The sequence below is a fragment of the Theobroma cacao genome, chromosome 9, assembly GCF_053813885.1.
Source record: "Theobroma cacao isolate CCN51 chromosome 9, ASM5381388v1, whole genome shotgun sequence".
Taxonomy (NCBI): Eukaryota; Viridiplantae; Streptophyta; class Magnoliopsida; order Malvales; family Malvaceae; genus Theobroma; species Theobroma cacao.
This window is the reverse complement of record NC_142647.1, coordinates 15,805,399-15,826,321: the sequence shown is the minus strand read 5'-3', so window position 1 is coordinate 15,826,321 and position 20,923 is coordinate 15,805,399. Positions and strand designations below refer to the sequence as shown.

General features: G+C 31.7%; 1 non-coding gene across 1 annotated transcript; it reads right to left on the bottom strand.

Annotated features, from left to right (window-relative positions):
* Positions 1 to 357: 357 nt before the first annotated feature.
* LOC148760781 (U6 spliceosomal RNA) lies at positions 358 to 457 on the bottom strand. The gene has a single exon (XR_016028685.1). It is a non-coding gene; the product is annotated as a U6 spliceosomal RNA (small nuclear RNA).
* Between the last annotated feature and the right edge of the window lie 20,466 nt (positions 458 to 20,923).

Here is a 20,923-nt window from a genome sequence, read left to right as displayed (position 1 = left end):
CAGCAATAAAAATTGTGTAAATAAGACCTTGGAACAAAATAGATAATGAGTTTCTTATAGATAATTTAGTTGTTTATATTAAAAAAGATATTACTAGCCTTTTCAGTAAAAAGTCAATAATTGATAAATTTGAATTCAAGAAACATCATTGGAAATGACTATTGTAAATCATTCTTTTCTTATTCCTTCTGATTTATATGTTATATAAAATTATTGTCTATTATGAATCTTTTAATTGTTAGTTAAATTTGACATATTAATTTTAAAAATTTTTAGTTTTTATTTCTTTTTATCTTTATCCCCCTCTACAAAAATACGCTAACTCCACCCTTGCCTTTGACCTAAGTAGACTTGACGATTGTTATGGACCATTTCTCGATTTGTGTGTCATCTTTATGCAGGGCCATGCTAATTTTATCCGTATCGTTTCAATTTTATCGAATCTCCTCGAATGGACTTGACAATTGTTACAGAATTGTTCCACCAATTCACTATTTTAAGAGCAACAAATGAAAGGAAGAAAAGAAGAGTCGAAATGTGTGACCAAAGAAGAAGAAAATCCCATACAAGTGAAAAAGCTTGAAAACAAGTATAATCAATTATTGTGTGTGCATAAAGAGATTCCAAATCATTTGAATGGGGCAAACTGATATGCTTATTTAATTCCATTCTCCATTTTCTCTCCTTGAATAACTTCCACACTTCTCAACCCTTTTTATGACATTGTATTCTATTTTAAATCAGCAAATTGTTTGGCATTGGGTTAAACGGACGGCTCTGGACTACATCTTTTCAATTAGAGCCAGGTCTAGGCAACGTTTGACATCAGACTATTTGGGCCGGGTCAAGTCTGGAAAACTCATAACCTGTTAATACTCACTGAGTCTAGGTCTGGGCCCAACTCACTTAATCTGATCTGATTTAGGAAGAGCTCTAATATGTCACAATGTTTAATACTATTATTATTTTATTCTACCACTTAATTCGTAATATTCTATTTTAACATTAAATTATTTTGTTAATGTAATATTGATCTCTTAGTATTATATTATTATTTAACAATATATTATTTAAATAAAACACACTGCGTAATATGACATAATATTAATTATTTATATAAATAATTATAATATTTCTAAATTACATCATATCATTATTTACTTATTTAGTTTTTAAATTTCATTTATTGGATCATTATACAGTTTCTAAATTACACCTTTGAAAGATAATTTCTTTCAATGGTGTTTAGAATTTGTGACTCTAATATAGAGGTTACAAATTTGACTTTGAGAAGAACGGATTGAAATTTATGAATGGTAATTCAAAATCCATGTGTATGGGAAAATGAAAATAAATAAATCAATAATTTCCACTCTTGTATCTTATTATATATTAATTTTATTTATGTATTACTTATATATATGTATTTTATTTCTATTTTTATATATTTATTACTTATACATATACATTTTGTTTCTATTGTGTATTCGATTCATTTCATTTCGTTTTTTTTAATTTGATTTTCACAAAAATAAAAAAAAATTGATTAGTGCATTTTATATTAATTTTTTTTTATAAAAAAGATATTTCATAAGTTTTATTGTCAAAAAATAGAAAACAAATTAGAAATCATGCAAAATAAATTTGAAATATAAAAAGATATGAGAAAAAGGTAAATTCCAGCTTCCTAAAGCTCAAATCCAATCATTTATTTATATTACTGATCAATAACATATATATATATATATATATTCATAAATCATCATTTTAAATATTTTTTTAAAAATTTATACAGGTTTAAATAAAACTTTTTTTAGAATAAAAAAAACTTTACAGTCCAAGTATTCGAGGAAAAGAGATCCGCGACATATCATACATCAAATGTTCCCTAGCTCTAGCTAGTGGATTATGATAAAAAGAAAAAACTTCCTCCAAAAAAAACCCCATATTAACCTTGAAGTCAGCTAAACCATTCCCTTCTCTAAAAACATGGCATGTAAGAACTTCCTATTGCAGCCGAAGCAAGCTCTAAATTGCATTAATTAGATTTGAATTAAAACATGGGTGAGTTCAAGTTGAGGTAATGGCTCGTGCAACAAGCTTGCTATCAACGTGTAAATCAATCTTTCCGTAACCAATGTCCCATGCAAGACAGAACCACCTAAAAACTCCTCAAAGTTCAGCTCGTTATGCCATGCACTTACCAAGCCGAACTTTATATCCACCTTGCCATTCTTTTGCTGAATTTTTTAAGACACCACTTGCAGCCGCTTGGTCAATTGATCTTCAATACACCCCATCCAAATTCAAAGAGATCCAATCTCTAGGAGGGGAAGACCATCCAAGGAGGGCTTCCTCTTATCTAATAGTAGGAAAACCCTAACTACCACCGATTGTTAAACAAGAATTGTGGATAGCTGTCACGATCCGAAACTTCCCATCGAGCCGGTGACAACTGCCGCGAGGCCTCGACAGACATTTTTCACCCCGAATGCCGATCGAAACCCTGCAAAGCTCTGGTATCAGCTTTTGCACTTCCCCGATGAGCAATAGTTATCAAATATCAAAATTCAAGGGATTACAAATCATTTCCAAATCAGAACATAACATTTTGTTTTCTGGCTCACAGGGGCATTTTCATTATTTTTGTCAAAAACCTCGAAACTTGCTAAAAATGTAGTAGGTAAGCAGAAAATATATATTTAATGATTTAAAAACAAATTAAGTATCTAAAACGTTCATTTGAAATGAAAATTTGACCATTTGAATATAATAAAAATATTCAATAAAATAACTATTTTCTTGTAAAATAATTTTCGTAAAACTATTGGTACATAATTCTTATAGCGTAAAAGTTAATTATATTCATATATACTATAAAGCAAATAACCAAAGCATAAAATTTCTTTATAGTGACACGTGGGCCCACCTCTAACCAAAATGCATCGGAAGATGGAAACCTACAGCTTTTACCGATTCAAGTCCAAATGAAAGTCCTTGTCAAAGTCAACTAACTATGGAATTCCCCGAGCCTGAAATGTGAGAAAATGAGGGTGGTGAGATTATAAAATCCCAGTGAGTAAACAGATACCATCTAAACTATCTAAAGTCGAGTAAATGGAGATAATTAAAATAAATCATCATACTGTAATTTCATTACCTTTCAACTCATTTCAACCAAATAAAATTAATCCATAAAAATCGAGTAATCAACTTGGCTTATGAATTTCTTAAAACTTTGGCTAGTGCCAAAACTCATACTCGGTGATACCTTGCGCAGGGCATCCAACCGAGTCCGCTAAGGCTGTTAAAATTTCGTATACACTTAAAATATATTTTTAGTTTGAGAAAATACAGTCGTTCCTTGGCGTTGGCTGAGTTCCCCTTCACGTGGTGGTTTAGCGTGAAGTGAACCCTAAGCTTTACTCCAGGAGATACCCTACGTGCCTCTCCGTTCGAGGTAATAATATAATGGAGTTTACCGTGCCCCTCTAATAGGCTAGTCCACGGAACCCCCTCTGCAGTAAATAATTAATATATAATCCACCAATTAATAAAATTCATTCTAGCATGACATGTCAATTTATCACAACCTAGCCTCTCAAGGCTGAATACACAGTATAAATAATTCTAACACCAAAATCAGTTTAGCCATTCATGTTCATTTATTATCATAAGCCATTCAATTCAAAACCATAAATTTGCAACACAAACTAGCAGTCTCCAATTACTCTATTTTCAAAACCAATATTCGATTTTTCAGAAAATTTATAAAATCATTTTATAAAATTACAATTTCTCTTAAAACATAGCAATTTACCATTTAAACCCATTTTCCATAAAATCACACAGTTGTATAAAACTACTCTAGATAATTAAGACGATAATAAGTTTACTCTCAGTTCTAGGAGTCGATGTACTCCTAATCCCAGTCTCCAAGCACAATTTTTGTACTTTTACCAGTGTACTTTGCTCACCACCTATCCACAATGTACAATACATAATTCACCACATCAATGCTTGACCATTACAAAATCAATTCATGCTCGGTATATATGCGTGATATGATATACAACTTATCCGACTACCGTTTAAATGCGGTGCTGACCTAATTCGACCTATTATCTCCAATTTAACTCCAAATCAATTCTTCTCACTTTCTACACTCCAATTATAACTAAATTACCTCCATGACTGTGAATGAGATTCAATTTATCAGTCTCGATAGTAAATTATGAAGATACCCCTAGTGGGTAAAAATCGTATTTTTGCTCCGAAAATTTCCATTATTTTTCTAGGCTCATAATTCATCATTTCTTAACCAATTCTCCTAAAATGAAAATCAAATTTATCCTCACTCAACACATGATGAATTCGGCCATTAATGATTGTGGAGGAAAATCAATTCTTTTCTTGTTATTTTGTTCCTAAATATGCTAAACTAACTAAAAACACTAACATAACTTAAAATCAAATTAATCTAACAACTTTCTCTCTCCTAACCCATTTGATCAGCCATCAATTCATCATGAAAACATGTAATTTAATCATGAAAAATAAAGAGAAATGCTTGGGAATAAGAAAACTCAAGCTTAATAGAAAAAATCTCACCTTTTTCACTTAATTTCCTTGAAAATTCACACTTTTTCTTTGATTTTCTCTCTCTAGGGTTTTGTTTTTGTTTTCTCTCTCTTCTTGCTGGTTTGGCCGGCCATGGGGTGGAAGATGAGCTGATTTTTGTGCCTTTTAAAAAGAAAAATAATAAATTAATAAAGGCATGACACGTGGCATCATGTCATTGGCTCGTTTTTAAAACTTTAAAATTTTAATCATTTTTATCTCCACCACACAATTAGTCAATGGTCAAAATGAGGATAAGAGATGACCATGTGCTGGAAAAATGTCCTGGTGGTGGAAAATTACTGTTTTGCCCTTAGGGTGGTAAAATTACCATTTTACCCCTATACTCCAAATTATACCGGAATTAAAATTTTTTTCACTTCTAAACCTCAAATCATACTCCAATAAGTCAAATGGGGCCAAAAATCTTTTCTAAAAATTCCCATTTTGTCCCCAAGTGGCAAATGACCATTTTGCCCCTAGATAGCGAAAATTTCGGTTTGTCTCCAAATTGATTTTCGAACTCCGAATTACCATATTAAACCATTCTGGGACTTTAAAATTCTTAATTTCATCGTAAATTCTCTATTTGATCTAGTTCGAGGCTTAAATCAACTTTATTGTAGCTCTAGGTACAATACCGACTTTTGTAAATTTTTCGGGACTCTCCTAGCATGCAAACATGCTATCCATCACATGTATGTCATGATAAATATTTTTATAGAGTCAGGCTTGTCATCTTCTCCCCCACTTGGATCAACCATATGATCCTTCTTCTTGATTGACTTCGATATCCGGCTAAATATTAATATTTTAATATTATGTTATTAATAAAATATTATTTTATTTTAAAAATTTTATCTTGTCTCCTTGGTACCCAAAATACCTTATTATGCCTCACTTGACTTCCAAATGCCCTTTTATCTCACAAATTCTCCTCCGATAAAATTATTATTATTTTATTGTTATTTTCTCACTTGCGAAATATTTTATCCTAAACTACTCCTTTCGTCTTTTATCACTTCTAAACATTTTAATTGACCTCAATTTGCATTCGATCAATTTTATTTATCACCATATCAAAGTATGGGGTATTTCAATCTCCCCCACTTAAATAGAATTCATCCTCGAATTCCCGTCGATGATGCGTTATCAATCTCCTTCTATGATCCTATTCCTTGTTCCTTCTATGGGGACATTCAATTTATTTACCTCGTTCACCTTCAGTTCAATTAAATGCTTTATTTATGGCAATTATCATCCTTTGGAACCGGATCAGTAATACTTTTCACAACCATAATCTCTTATATTGAGACACTAAACATGCCTTTATCACCATTATTAAATTTGAACCATAACTTCATCTCAATTATACCGATTTCGATCACATATCATACTTATTTATGTATACCTATTCATCGTTTTATTAATTTGCTCCATACCAAATTTCTCAACCTTGATTCATCCATCTTATACTGGTCCATACCCTTCCTTTAATAGAGTTCCATTAAGAACTTAAACAATTCAAGGTTTACCTTCAAAGTCATTCATAACCTTAATCGTTCATTACATGTCCGTTAACACTTTAGCTCACTAACCTCTCTGGACACTATTTCAAAATCTCCCAATTACCGAGAACCATTTTTCACTTTAGTTAGTAAAATTATCAATTTCATATATACATATATACATGCATTTTCAAATGTCATCATCTCTCTTTATATATAGGAATCCATGTGTTCACATGCCTTGGACTACATTCCCCCTTTATTCATCCGTATCCCAATCCTAGTTTCAATATAATAATTCTTATAGTGCATGTCAACCTTCTTATTATACTTGTATATAACTTCATATCATTCATATCATTTCCAACCATATGTTTGAGTTTCCTTATACTATATATCATTCATCACAATGTCATCTCCATTGAATTATAATCTATTATGCGTGTATGCTTTATAATCCTATTGATGCCTCAAAGATTTATCTCAACTTGATCATTGCATCTCATGCAATACCACAATTCCTAAGAGTCATCCTTTTGTCCTTAATCATCTTTCATGCCTCTATATTACCTTGTATCTTTCTTGCATTACGATATTGATTTGTCACTTAATACTCGAACCCATTTGAATCATGTATGCCTTAAGCATTTTCGAATTCCAATTTTCATAATATATTAGGAAAGTTTCATTATCTGACTTCATTTTCAGGGTCAACTTCTATCATCTTTTGTTCCACTCCTTCATATGAACATAACATCATTCTTCCTTAACCAATTTATAAATTGTACTTGAAATTGTAAAACTTAAAACTAGATTCTCCTTAAGTATTTTTCAATATTAATGCTAATATCACTCTCAGCTTACAGCTTCCTTTTTATAATCACATAACTTAGTGCTAGCTTTAACGAGATCCAGAGTAAAACTTCTCTTGAGTATTTCCTTGGGAATATCTATCTTAAACTTATGTCTCACAGCATGTGATCCCTTAACTTGTGATTTAGCCGTTAGGCTTCTCAGCAAGTTTTAAAAATTTTACGTTTCATACTTGCTGTGTATGATTAGAATCTCTTCTTAAAGATGTTTATGTATTCCTAAAACACTTACTCTTAAAGATATATAAATACATACTCATCCATTCAATCCCTAACTCGTCTTCATAGGTTTCTAGGGTGTCACACAATTAGCCTCATGTTGTTACTAACCCTTGTCATTTTACTGTATCAATACAGATATTACAAATTCTCGTAATGATATTCTATATAAACTGATTTTCTATACCAGTCTCGTAATTCTTCCTTCACACTTTCATTATTTGGTATCTCATCTCAATATAGTCATTTCAAGAATCTTTCAAATTTTTTTCTTTTAATTATATGCCTATATACAAGGCAATAAAGAAGTTTTTCAATTCATTTGGGTAAACATTCTCCATAATATTTAAGACTCCCAGATAACAAAACACAATGACCAACAACCAAAATTCAATTTGTAAGCTCATTATCGTGTCACTCCCATCTTACTCATGCATCATAAGCGTGAGGTATTCGAAGCATTATAGCGTTGAGCAGTCAATGCTGAAGTACTGTAGCTATTAGAAATTTTCTCATCAAAGCTATTTGTCTGCATTCAAAGTCACCATATCAATCATTCTCAACCAGTGGTTTCCTTTCTAGATATATATATCATGAGTTCCATAAGTATAGGTACCTTCTATTTTCTTGTCATACACACTAAGCCAGATTAATACTTTCATCTCATGTCATCTTTTGACGTTTATCAACATTCATAAAATTCCACCTCAAAACATCCTTTTCATACAGTGTAATAAATTCAAAATACATATACCATTCCACACATAAGTTGCCTACTATCTACAACTTTCCTCAAATTTATTATCATCCCTATCCAATTATCTTCTTTGTCTTCTACTCCGATAATTTTATTGACTTTCGGTATAATTAACTACGAAAACAGCCCAGCTTTCTCCTCACTTTATTCTCGCAATCCTTACTGAATCAAAATTTTATATTCCTCATATTCCATAATTTAACTTCATTGGGGTATATTTGTGCCCAATTATTACCTCATAGTATCATGGCATCACTGAGTAATCTCTTTCATGCTTAAATTACAATCATCAACTTAATCACGTTACCCATTTCGAATGTCATTTATAACCTTATTGCTTTCTTCTATAACCTTCCTCAATAATTATATTACCAATTTATCTCTGTTATACTAAAAGATTCTCATACATATCTAATTATTTAAACAGCTATTTTACATTTCGTTCGAGTCATACAAAATAAAAGCCACTCCTAACCCTTTATACAAGTAACTACCACATTTTTCCTTAAACGACACTTGCCTAGATTTATGATAATACAACTTCAACTAAAGTATTAAACATCTTTAGGTTCCTCATTGTCTTGATCCGGGCACATCAATGGATCCTCTTCCTCCTGAGATTTTCTCCTTTGTTCTTCAATCCAGGCTTGTTGCATTCTCCTACGTTCCTCATCACTTATCAGTGCAACATTTCTTCTACAACCAGAAGGAAAATGTCGTACAACGTTCACCCCCATACGGGGTTTACTTACCACTGTTACTTTCTCCTTATTCTTTTCTGGTTGTTCCCTTACATTTCTCCCACAACCTAGTGGAAAGTGTCGGACTACTGTCACGCTCTTCCTAGAACGAATACCTCCTTCGACTATCCTTAATTTCCCCCTTTCTTTAGCATGTTTCTTAGATTCTCTCAAAAGGGAACCTCTCATGCTTACATTAATATTATCACTATCTGTACTTTTTGGACTACTCGATTCGGACTGCCATCGGCTCCTAGCAGTAGAATCTAGCGATCCCTTGCTAATACTATGAAAGGTGTCGGGACTATTGTCTCTCCTAGACATGGTGTACGTGTCACCAGCGCACCTCAAAACCTATATGCAATCAAATAGTAATTGTTTAATTATTTATGTATCTCAAAAGTAGGTGGAGTTCTATATGTAGATGCATATATTCTATTCAATCTAACCTAACTTAACTTAACTTAACTGGACTTGGAGCCATGCAGTGTCAGTGTGGATTTCTTAAAACAACTTTAAAACCAAAGGCTTTAAAATCTAATGCTTAAAATCAAAATATCTTATCTTTAAACCATGCTCTGATACCAATCCAAATTGTCACGACCCAAAACTCCCCATCGAGCCCGTGACAACCGTCGCTAGGTCTCGACAGACATTCTTCACCCCGAATGCCGATCGAAACCCTACAAGGCTCTCATATCAGTTTTTGCACTTCCCCGGTGAGCAATAGTTATCAAATATCAAAATTCAAGGGACTACAAATCATTTCCAAATAAGAACATAACATTTTATTTTTTGGCTCATACGGGTATTTTCGTCAGTTTTGTCGAAAACCTCGAAACTTGCTAAAAATGTAGTAGGTAAGCAGAAAATATATATTTAATGATTTAAAAATAAATTAAGTATCTAAAACGTTCATTTGAAATGAAAATTTGACCATTTGAATATAATAAAAATATTCAATAAAATAACTATTTTCTTGTAAAATAATTTTCGTAAAACTATTGGTACATAATTCTTATAGCGTAAAAGTTAATTATATTCATATATACTATAAAGCAAATAACCAAAGCATAAAATTTCTTTATAGTGACACGTGGGCCCACCTCTAACCAAAATGCATCGGAAGCTGGAAACCTACAGCTTTTACAGATTCAAGTCCAAATGAAAGTCCTTGTCAAAGTCAATTAACTATGGAATTCCCCGAGCCTGAAATGTGAGGAAATGAGGGTGGTGAGATTATAAAATCACAGTGAGTAAACAGATACCATCTAAACTATCTAAAGTCGAGTAAATAGAGACAATTAAAATAAATCATCATACTATAATTTCATTACCTTTCAACTCATTTCAACCAAATAAAATCAATCCATAAAAATCGAGTAATCAATTTGGCTTATAAATTTCTTAAAACTTTGGCTCGTGCCAAAACTCATACTCGGTGATACCTTGCGCAGGGCATCCAACCGAGTCCGCTAAGGCTGTTAAAATTTCATATACACTTAAAATATATTTTAGTTTCAGAAAATACAGTCGTTCCTTGGCGTTGGCTGAGTTCCCCTTAACGTGGTGGTTTAGCGTAAAGTGAACCCAAAGCTTTACCCCAAGAGATACCCTACGCGCCTCTCCGTTCGAGGTAATAATATAATGGAGTTTACCATGCCCCTCTAATAAGCTGGTCCACAGAACCCCCTCTGCAATAAATAATTAATATATAATCCACCAATCAATAAAATTCATTCTAGCATGACATGGCAAATTATCACAACCTAACCTCTCAAGGCTGAATACACAGTATAAATAATTCTAACACCAAAATCAGTTTAGCCATTCATGTTCATTTATTATCATAAGCCATTCAATTCAAAACCATAAATTTGCAACACAAACTAGCAGTCTCCAATTACTCTATTTTCAAAATCAATATTCGATTTTCCAGAAAATTTATAAAATCATTTTATAAAATTACAATTTCTCTTAAAACATAGCAATTTACCATTTAAACCCATTTTTCATAAAATCACACAGTTGTATAAAACTACTCTAGATAATTAAGACGATAATAAGTTTACTCACAGTTCTAGGAGTCGATATACTCCTAATCCCAGTCTCCAAGCACAATTTTTGTACTTTTACCAGTGTACTTTGCTCACCACCTATCCACAATGTACAATACATAATTCACCACATCAATGCTTGACCACTATAAAATCAATTCAGGCTCGGTATATATGCGTGATATGATATACAACTTATCCAACTACCGTTTAAATGCGGTGCTGACCTAATTCAACCTATTATCTCCAATTTAACTCCAAATCAATTCTTCTCACTTTCTACACTCCAATTATAACTAAATTACCTCCATGACTGTGAATGAGATTCAATTTATCAGTCTCGATAGTAAATTACGAAAATACCCCTAGTGGGTAAAATCGTATTTTTACTCCGAAAATTTCTATTATTTTTCTAGGCTCATAATTCATCATTTCTTAACCAATTCTCCTAAAATGAAAATCAAATTTATCCTCACTCAACACATGATAAATTCGGCCATTAATGATTGTGGAGGAAAATAAATTCTTTTCTTATTATTTTGTTCCTAAATATGCTAAACTAACTAAAAACACTAACATAACTTAAAATCAAATTAATCTAACAACTTTCTCTCTCCTAACCCATTTGATCAGCCATCAATTCATCATGAAAACATGTAATTTAATCATGAAAAATAAAGAGAAATGCTTGGGAATAAGAAAACTCAAGCTTAATAGAAAAAATCTCACCTTTTTCACTTAATTTCCTTGAAAATTCACACTTTTTCTTTGATTTTCTCTCTCTAGGGTTTTGTTTTTGTTTTCTCTCTCTTCTTGCTGGTTTGGCCGGCCATGGGGTGGAAGATGAGCTGATTTTTGTGCCTTTTAAAAAGAAAAATAATAAATTAATAAAGACATGACACGTGGCATTATGTCATTGGCCCGTTTTTAAAACTTTAAAATTTTAATCCATTTTATCTCCACCACACAATTAGTCAATGGTCAAAATGAGGATAAGAGATGGCCATGTGCTGGAAAAATGTCCTGGTGGTGGAAAATTACTGTTTTGCCCCTAGGGTGGTAAAATTACCATTTTACCCCTATACTCCGAATTATACCGGAATTAAAATTTTTTTCACTTCTAAACCTCAAATCATACTCCAATAAGTCAAATGGGGCCAAAACCATTTTCTAAAAATTCCCATTTTGTCCCCAGGTGGCAAATGACCATTTTACCCCTAGATAGCAAAAATTTCGATTTGTCTCCAAATTGATCTTTGAACTCCGAATTACCATATTAAACCATTCTGGGACTTTAAAATTCTTAATTTCATCGTAAATTTTCTATTTGATCTAGTTCGAGGCTTAAATCAACTTTATTGTACCTCTAGGTACAATACCGACTTTTGTAAATTTTTCAGGACTCTCCTAGCATGCAAACATGCTATCCATCACATGTATGTCATGATAAATATTTTTATAGAGTCGGGCTTGTCATCTTCTCCCCCACTTGGATCAACCATATGATCCTTCTTCTTGATTGACTTCGATATTCGGCTAAATATTAATATTTTAATATTATTTTATTAATAAAATATTATTTTATTCTAAAAATTTTATCTTGTCTCCTTGGTACCCAAAATACCTTATTATGCCTCACTTGACTTCCAAATCCCCTTTTATCTCACAAATTCTCCTCCGATAACATTATTATTATTTTATTATTATTTTCTCACTTGCGAAATATTTTATCCTAAACTACTCCTTTCGTCTTTTATCACTTCTAAACATTTTAATTGACCTCAATTTGCATTCGATCAACTTTATTTATCACCATATCAAAGTATGGGATATTTCAATAGCAGTAGACAAACTATATATCAAATTCATACACCCTTCCACAATTATTACCTTACTTCCAAAGATAGATAAGTTTCTCCATTTCCATAAAAACCAGCATGCAACTCCAAAAATAATGGTCCATGGAATATTATTGAGGAAATTGTGAGCAATAACCTTTCTCATAAGCCCATTTCAAAAATATCATTTTTTTATAATTTTAACTATTTTTGATCAATTTTTTGTATGACTTGACAATAATACCCTTTAAACAATTTCAGACAAATTAAAATGATTTCAGTTTTCTCTCTCCCGCCATCTAGATAAAAATTTCAAAATTAAATCTCGATTTATCTCTCTGCTCATATATATCTATCTCACCATCCAATTCGCAGATATGAGATCAAACTTTTTCTTATTTTATTTTATTTTTTTGGATGGTGGATCTTGGGGTTCTTAAGGATGATGAATAGCGATTTTGCTCTTTACAGGCAGCGATTTTGCTCAGGGAGAAAGAACAGCTAAAACATGTTTGATGGGTTTTATGGTGGTCCACGATTTTGTTGTGTTTGGAATTGGGATGATTATTAAGCATGTTTACTAGGGATTTTGATTTTTTTTATGGGATTTTGAGTTGAAATTGTTCAGGGAATATTTTGTAAAGAGGGTATATTTTGTTTTTGTATAAGGGGAGTGAGCAAGACCTCCCAATAAGGATATATTTTCTCTTACTTTGGAGGGTTATGGAGTTTTGTAACCTATCTTTTATGAAATACACAATTTCATGGCTTAGCAAAAAAAAAAAAAAAACAAAATATGTTTTAGGTTCTTGAGTTTATTGGTTTATTCATAGAACCCCAAAATTGAGTTTACTGGTTTTTAAGTATTGTGTGACTTAATCACTGTGTGACTAGTTTTTAGTCATTACGTGATTGGTTTTAGGCATTACGTGACTAGTTTTTATACATTGCGTGACTGATTTTTAAGCAATGTCTAAGTCACACAATGTCTTACTAACTAGTCACGCAATGCCTTACTAACAAGTCACGCAATGCCTATCAACTAGTCATTCAATGCCTCATCAGAAACTAGTCACGCAATGCCTTATCAAAAACTAGTCACGCAATGCCCAAAGTTAGTCACGCAATACCTTATCAGAAACTAGTCACGCAATGCCTTATTAAAAACTAATCACGCAATACCTATTAACTAGTCATGCAATGCTTTATCAAAAATCAGTCACTTAATGCCCAAATTCAGTCGCGTAATATCCAAAGTCAGTCACGCAATGCCTAAAAACTAGTCACATAATTCCCAAAAATCACCAAAACTACTGAATTCCATTTAACAAAATCAACAACTTCAAACGATACACCATATTCCATTTAACAACATAATTAACAAATATGAAGGCTCAAAATATTCAAAAGTTTTTCTTCATATATCAAAAATCACTTTAAAATGTTTAAAAATACTCAAAATGCTCACAGGTTTTCTTCGTGTATCAAAAACTACTCCAAAATGCTCAAAATGCTTAAACGTTTTTCTTTCTGGTAAGGAATACTTCAGAGATGATAGTCTGGTGAGGAAAGCTCAAAAAATATGAGTTAGTTTGAGGTGCAAACCTAAACATACTTGACCTATTAATAGATTTCGGGTTGAGACGCGGAGCCTAGCGAATGGGTCGGTTTCATTAAGAACAATTTTATCCAATTTTTTTTCTCTTGGCTAAAAACAGATAAAATTATAAGGAGAACCATTTTTAAAAATGCTTTATGCCTCAATCCCATTTATGAAAAGTACTCAATATTATTCACTAGCAACCTACTTCTACTAAGGTTAAATGAGATACATTATAAGGTGGTTGATATATGAAATTGCCCGAACTCACCTTGAGGCAATAACCTAGTCCAAATAGACTTTGCAAAAGGATAATCTTTTAATGCATGCATCACTAATTCATCCTCTAAATGGCATTGTCGACAAATTGTCTCGTACGACAGATGTTGACGAGCTTTTTCTTTATTAGTAAGGAGACATTCTTGAAAACATCGAAGTAAAGACATTTTGATCCTCTATGGTCCATTTCATTGCCACGCTAACTTCCACAAGCCACTGTTTGCTTCCCCATTTAAGGTTGATGCTCTTTTTAGCATATTATAGGTTGAAGTCACTATGAAAAAACCTAAAGATGAGAGTGCCAAATAAGGTTTATCAAGAAAGCACGAAGAAATAGGTGGGAGAGAATTCGATAATAAATTAAATTCATCAGTGCTTAATAAGTTAACTAGCTGACTTAAGTCCCAATCATCATTCCACAATGTAAACTCCTTGACATTGTTGTGATCCTCGAAAAACATTCCCATCCTTCTAGCTGCCCTTATTAAAGAACGTTCCTTAAGCCAAATACCATTCCAAAATTGTGCCAATTGGCCATCACCAATTGCCTATTGCATATGTTTTTTGAAGTCATCCCAAAACTAGTTCATAAAAGACTTAAATGGAAAAGCCCCCACTTGATGTACCTTATCCGAAATTAAAGTAGATCTCATACTATATTTTTATCTCAAAATTTTCACCCATACTGTATCTGGTTTAGTCACCAAATACCAACATATTTTGAGGAAAAAAGTATCATTTATTGTACTTAAACAACGAATACCCGATTCACCTTCTTCCTTAGATTTGCACCGATTTTTCTAGTTCATGAGGTGCACTTTTCGATTGTTTAAGTCCCTTCCCCATTAAAAATTTTGATCTGAAGCTTCAACTTTTGTTACAGGTATCCACTAGAATAGTTATTATTTGCATTATAAAATATGGTATGGTGGACAAAACAGACTTAACTAAAGTGAGTCTACCTGCAAAGGATAACGAACAAGCCTTCTAAGAGTTTCAAAAACTCCACGAACTTTTTCTTCTAGATATCAAAAAGAATGAACATCTCTACGTCCATGTAGTAAACGAACCCCTAAATACTTTCTAAGATCCTCTGAGTAAGCATAACCTAAGTTTGTAGCTAACTCTTTGATAAAATCCCTAGAAATATTCTTAACAATAAAAGGAAGATTTTTTTATACTAATTCTCTCCCTAAAACAAGCACAAAAGTCATCTAAGATTCCTTTACTTACCTCCATTTGAGACGTTGAGCTTATACAAACAAAATTAAATCATCTATAAGGAATAAATGCGTGAGGGGTGGTCCTTTTCTACTCAGCTTAATAGGTTTCCATAATCCTTGCAACACTACTGCCCTAATACCATGCACAAAATATTTCGTACATAAGACAAAAATATATGGTGACAATGGATCACCTTGCCACACACCTCTAGAAGGGACAAAACCATTTGAGAGAGTCCTATTCCAAAGAATTTGGGAACTATAGTAATTCCAACTGTGAATAATAATATCAGTCAACGGTTCAGGGATATGTGTTTTCATCAAAGTGTCATGAATGAATCCCATTGAAGACGGTCATATGCCTTTTCAAGATCAATCTTAATCACCATCCATCCCAATTTCCCTTGTTTTTTCCTGAAATAATGGACCCTTTCTTAAGTGATAATTATATTGTTAGTAATATGCCTCATAGGAATAAAACTAGATTGTGTCTCTGCCACTAACTAACTAAGGATGTCAACGGGTAGGGTACCCATTAATTTTGAGGTACTCGCATCCTAACCCTATTAAAAATCAAATACCCTAACCTTAGTAACTACCAAAATAATTTTAAAAATTACTACCCTAACCCTAACCCTAATACATTCCCACTACCTCATAATTATCCTATCCCGTTTAAATACCCGATTAAATAAAAAAATTATTAAAATATTCTTCATGGGTACCCAATTACCCAATTAACTTTTCTAATCTCATAACTTCTCTTTAGAATTATATGTTATAAGTTTATATAAACAAAGATATATATTGTAATTAATAATTTTATGAGTTATAATTTTTGCATTGTTAACACAAAATAGAAAGTAAATATGTTTATATTTAAAGTACATACACATACACACACACACACACACATACATAAAAAATATTTTAATATATATAAAATAGAAATTATATTCCTTATAAATGAATCTAATATATATATATATATATATATAATATTAAAAGACATTACAAGTTAATTAATAATTATAGTTTCATGAATTAATTACATAAAATTAAAAAAAAATAACTAGGTTTTATATAAACAAAATTATATATATTATAATTAATAATTTATAAGTTATAATTTTGTAATGTTAACACAAAATAGAAAGTAAATATGTTTATATTTAAAGTATATATATACTAAAAATATTTTAATATATATAATATTAATTATATTTCTTATAAATTAACAAAATATATAAACTATATATATTAAAAGATATTACAAGTTAATTAATAATAATAGTTTCATGAATTAATTTAATTAATTATAAGGATTTGTTCTTAATTTCATGAAATTAAAAAAAAATATTTAGATTCCAAAATTATTCTAATCTCAAAAGCTTTCTTTAAGTATATATATTATAAGATTATATAAACAATGGTATATATATTATAATTAATAATTTTATAAGTCATAATTTTTGTAATGTTAGCACAAAATAGAAAGTAAATATATTTATTATTAAAAGTATATATGTACATATAATAGTAATAATATACCTTTATAATATGATATAATATTCAAATTATTTAAACATAATTAACAATCTAATAATTTTTTAATTTAAATATATTAATGTCATCATATTAATAATTAGAGTAACCATACTTTTCATATATTTGTTAGTTTTTAACAAAAAAATTGCTTGTAAATTTGGTAAAAATTATAAATTTTTAATTTAATTATTAAAATAATAATAAAATATTTATAAATAGTAATCAAGTTTGGGTAACGGGTACCCAAGGGGTAATACCTGAACCCTACCCGAACTCGATACAGGTAGTGAAATCACTACCCGAACCCATCTCAAATCCGATTATAGGGTATCCTAACCCTATATAATCGGGTCAGGTATTCGAGGGTACCCTCTAATCGAGTACCCATTGCCATTCCTATAAATAACTCTTATGAGGTTTTAATTGATTAGTAATTACCTTCATTAGAACTTTAAAACCAAAGGAAATAAACTAATCAATCAAAACTAAAAAATGAACTTTGGAGGATTAGTTTTGGTATTAATGTGATAAAGAATCTACATAACTCATTACCTATATCTATTCCCTCAAAAACACTATGTACATATTTAATAAGAGTCTTATCTACTATGCACCACTGGATTTGAAAGAACAAAGCGAGAAATCCATCCACCCCTAGGGCCTTAAAAGGCTTCATCTCAAACAAACCATCATGAACCTCTTTGTCTTTAACTAGTTTAATCATACTACCATTTGCGGTTTAATCAAGATAAGGAAAAGCCCTTCGAATAAGAAATACAAGAAGAATGTTCCCCTCTGAAAAGTATAAATTATTAAAAAAGTTCATAGCTTGCACTTTTAACATCTCTTGATCATTACACCAAATTCTTTCATTAGAATGACAACGTAGGATTTTACATTTATTTTTCTGTCGCATTGTTCTAATATGAAAGTAATGAGTATTATGGTCCCCCATTTCTAGCACTTTTCCTTGAATTTCTACATTCCTCCTGATTCAAAATTGATTCATATTCTAGATGTAGATTGTCAAGCCCCAAACCCAAGTTTTTGACCCAACAGACGCCACATACTCATGAGATGAAACCCATAAGCATGTAAGGCAACCACTTCTTACTAAACTAAATGTAATAATTCCAAAATCTCTTTAAATTTTAGACTTTACTAAATCTCAAATCTCCAAATAGTACAATATATATAATCCTCCAAAAGCTACAAATTTCCCATCTAGCTATCATCTCTTTACAAACTAAAAACTGAATACATACATCAAAACTTGTAAATGTCAAAAGGCATGTACAAATCTTGCTAACCAAAGCTCTCATCGAACAAGTCTAATCCTAACACATGAATACGTGTTGAAATCTGTAAAAATGATAAGGATTATAGGAATGAGTACAACCACTCAGCAAGTAACTAATATCCCTTCAGCTGGATTAAGCATGCTTAAAACATTTAAAGCCAAAATATCATTCATGAATGCCAAGACAAAATATTGGGTAATCTTATTCATAATCATATACTTCAAAATTTTCACTTTCAGATAATTGAACAAACATATTTAACAAATACTTTAAATCTTAATGGTCTCTTGTAACATGCTACGACCACACTTAACCCTTGTGGCATAGGTCAAAAATAGAACCACAATTAACCCCAATAGCACGTGTCAAAAGCATATCAAAAGCAACCATTGGCTGTACTGAACAAATATCATAAATACCACTATTCTGTAACCGGTGGTGTGGTTGAGAGATCAATCTCTAATCACAGAATACATGTCGACATGGCCAACATTTAACCCCCATTGGCAGGGTCAGAGCATAGCCATACTAGGAGACAAAATAGAAATATATATTTTTAGATTACCCAAAGTTCATAAAACAGTATATCAAATTTCTCAAACATATCTCATACACCTCAAAAGCATATTCGTTTTAAACTAAATATTTATGTTTATATTCGCGAAAACATATACGTATACATTATACCAAGTCATGAACAAATTTCCAAATCAGAAATCACGTTTTGCATAAACCACATTCTAAATCCAACATATAAACTCATACACATATACATTTTGCATGCTCAACCCGATTTTAATAAATCATAGAAGAAAATATTATATCTCATGTACAAATTCAGATTTAGGCTAATTTTTAGGGTGTGAAAACACAGATTACACAAGTGTACAGTTCATTTCAGGAAAAGATACAATGAATGATGGATGAATTGTTGATTGAATTCTATGTAGAAGCTTCGGAGCCATCCGTGAATATGATAGTGGAAGACTCAGTATAGGATTAAACCTATCAGGTTAAGATAAGGCCTCTAACTATTTTTTATGAAAAGAAGGAAAAACCAATCAAAGACAAGATGCAGACAAAAGTCATCATTAAAGTCTTTGGACCTTTCCTTTACAAAAGTGACAAGCTGTACCTTGGAATTTTAACTATACCATACAAGTTTCCAATATGGGAAAAAGGATAGCCACTCCTTAAGTTAGCTCTACAAATATTATGAGTATTGGAGGGATTACCTGTAACGGACTCTATTATACACTGAAAACTTTGGAGAATCTCAAAAAAGAGATAGGCCCAAATGAAGACAAGATGCAATCTCAAGGATCGACAAACGGCCTGAAAGGGCTTGTGATTGAAAAAGAGGCTACAGAGTTTCTGAAATTTATTAAACATAGTGAATACAATATGGTTGAATAGTTGAGCAAATTAACTACTCATATCTCACTACTGCCTTTGTTCTTTAGTTCTGAGCCACATAGGAACTCATTAATGAAGATTTTGAATAAGGCATATGTTAACCACGACATATCGGTGGAGAACTTGGACTATATTGTGGGGAACATTTCAGTATGTAACATCATTTCCTTCAGTGATGAAGTAAATCCTTTCGATGGTTGGGGAAATTACAAGGCTTTGCATATCACCACCAAATACAAAGGCTATACTTTTGCAAAAGTGCTACTTGATAATGGTCATCCTTGAATGTGATGCCTATGAGAATTTTGACCTATCTACTGATTGATAGGTCTTATATAAGGAAAAGACATATGATCGTGAAGGCTTTCGATGGAACAAAAAGATGAGTGGTGGGAGATATCAAGATACCTATAGAGGTTGACCCTTATGCCTTCACTATAGAGTTTCAAATCATGGACATTGCCCGTTCCTACAATTACTTGTTAGGATAACCATGAATTCATATGGCTAGGCTATACCATGATCTCCCCATTCTCACTAGTATATAGGATAGAAGCAGTGTTACCAATTGAGGTAGAGATTTCTTCTTTGAGGGTCCTTAAAGACATAGAGCTAGAAGAAGCAGAATGAGTCAATACCCGTTATAAGTAATTGAACCTTGTTGAAGAAAATAAACTGACCGCACTTTGCCACGGTCAGTTGTATCAAAGGAGAATGATGGGAGCATATGGTAAAAAAGTGCACCCTTGACAATTTCAGGAAGGAAAGTTAGTATTGAAAATAATCATCCTAAACCAAATGGATTCTCGGGGAAAATGATAGGGATGGGCTTTTGTTAGCTAAAATTTTCTACTCACGTAAGTATGTGTATTGCAAAGATAATATAATGCTAAATAAAGTATCAATCTCACAAAGAATTGTTATAAAAATTTTACCAAGCATTAA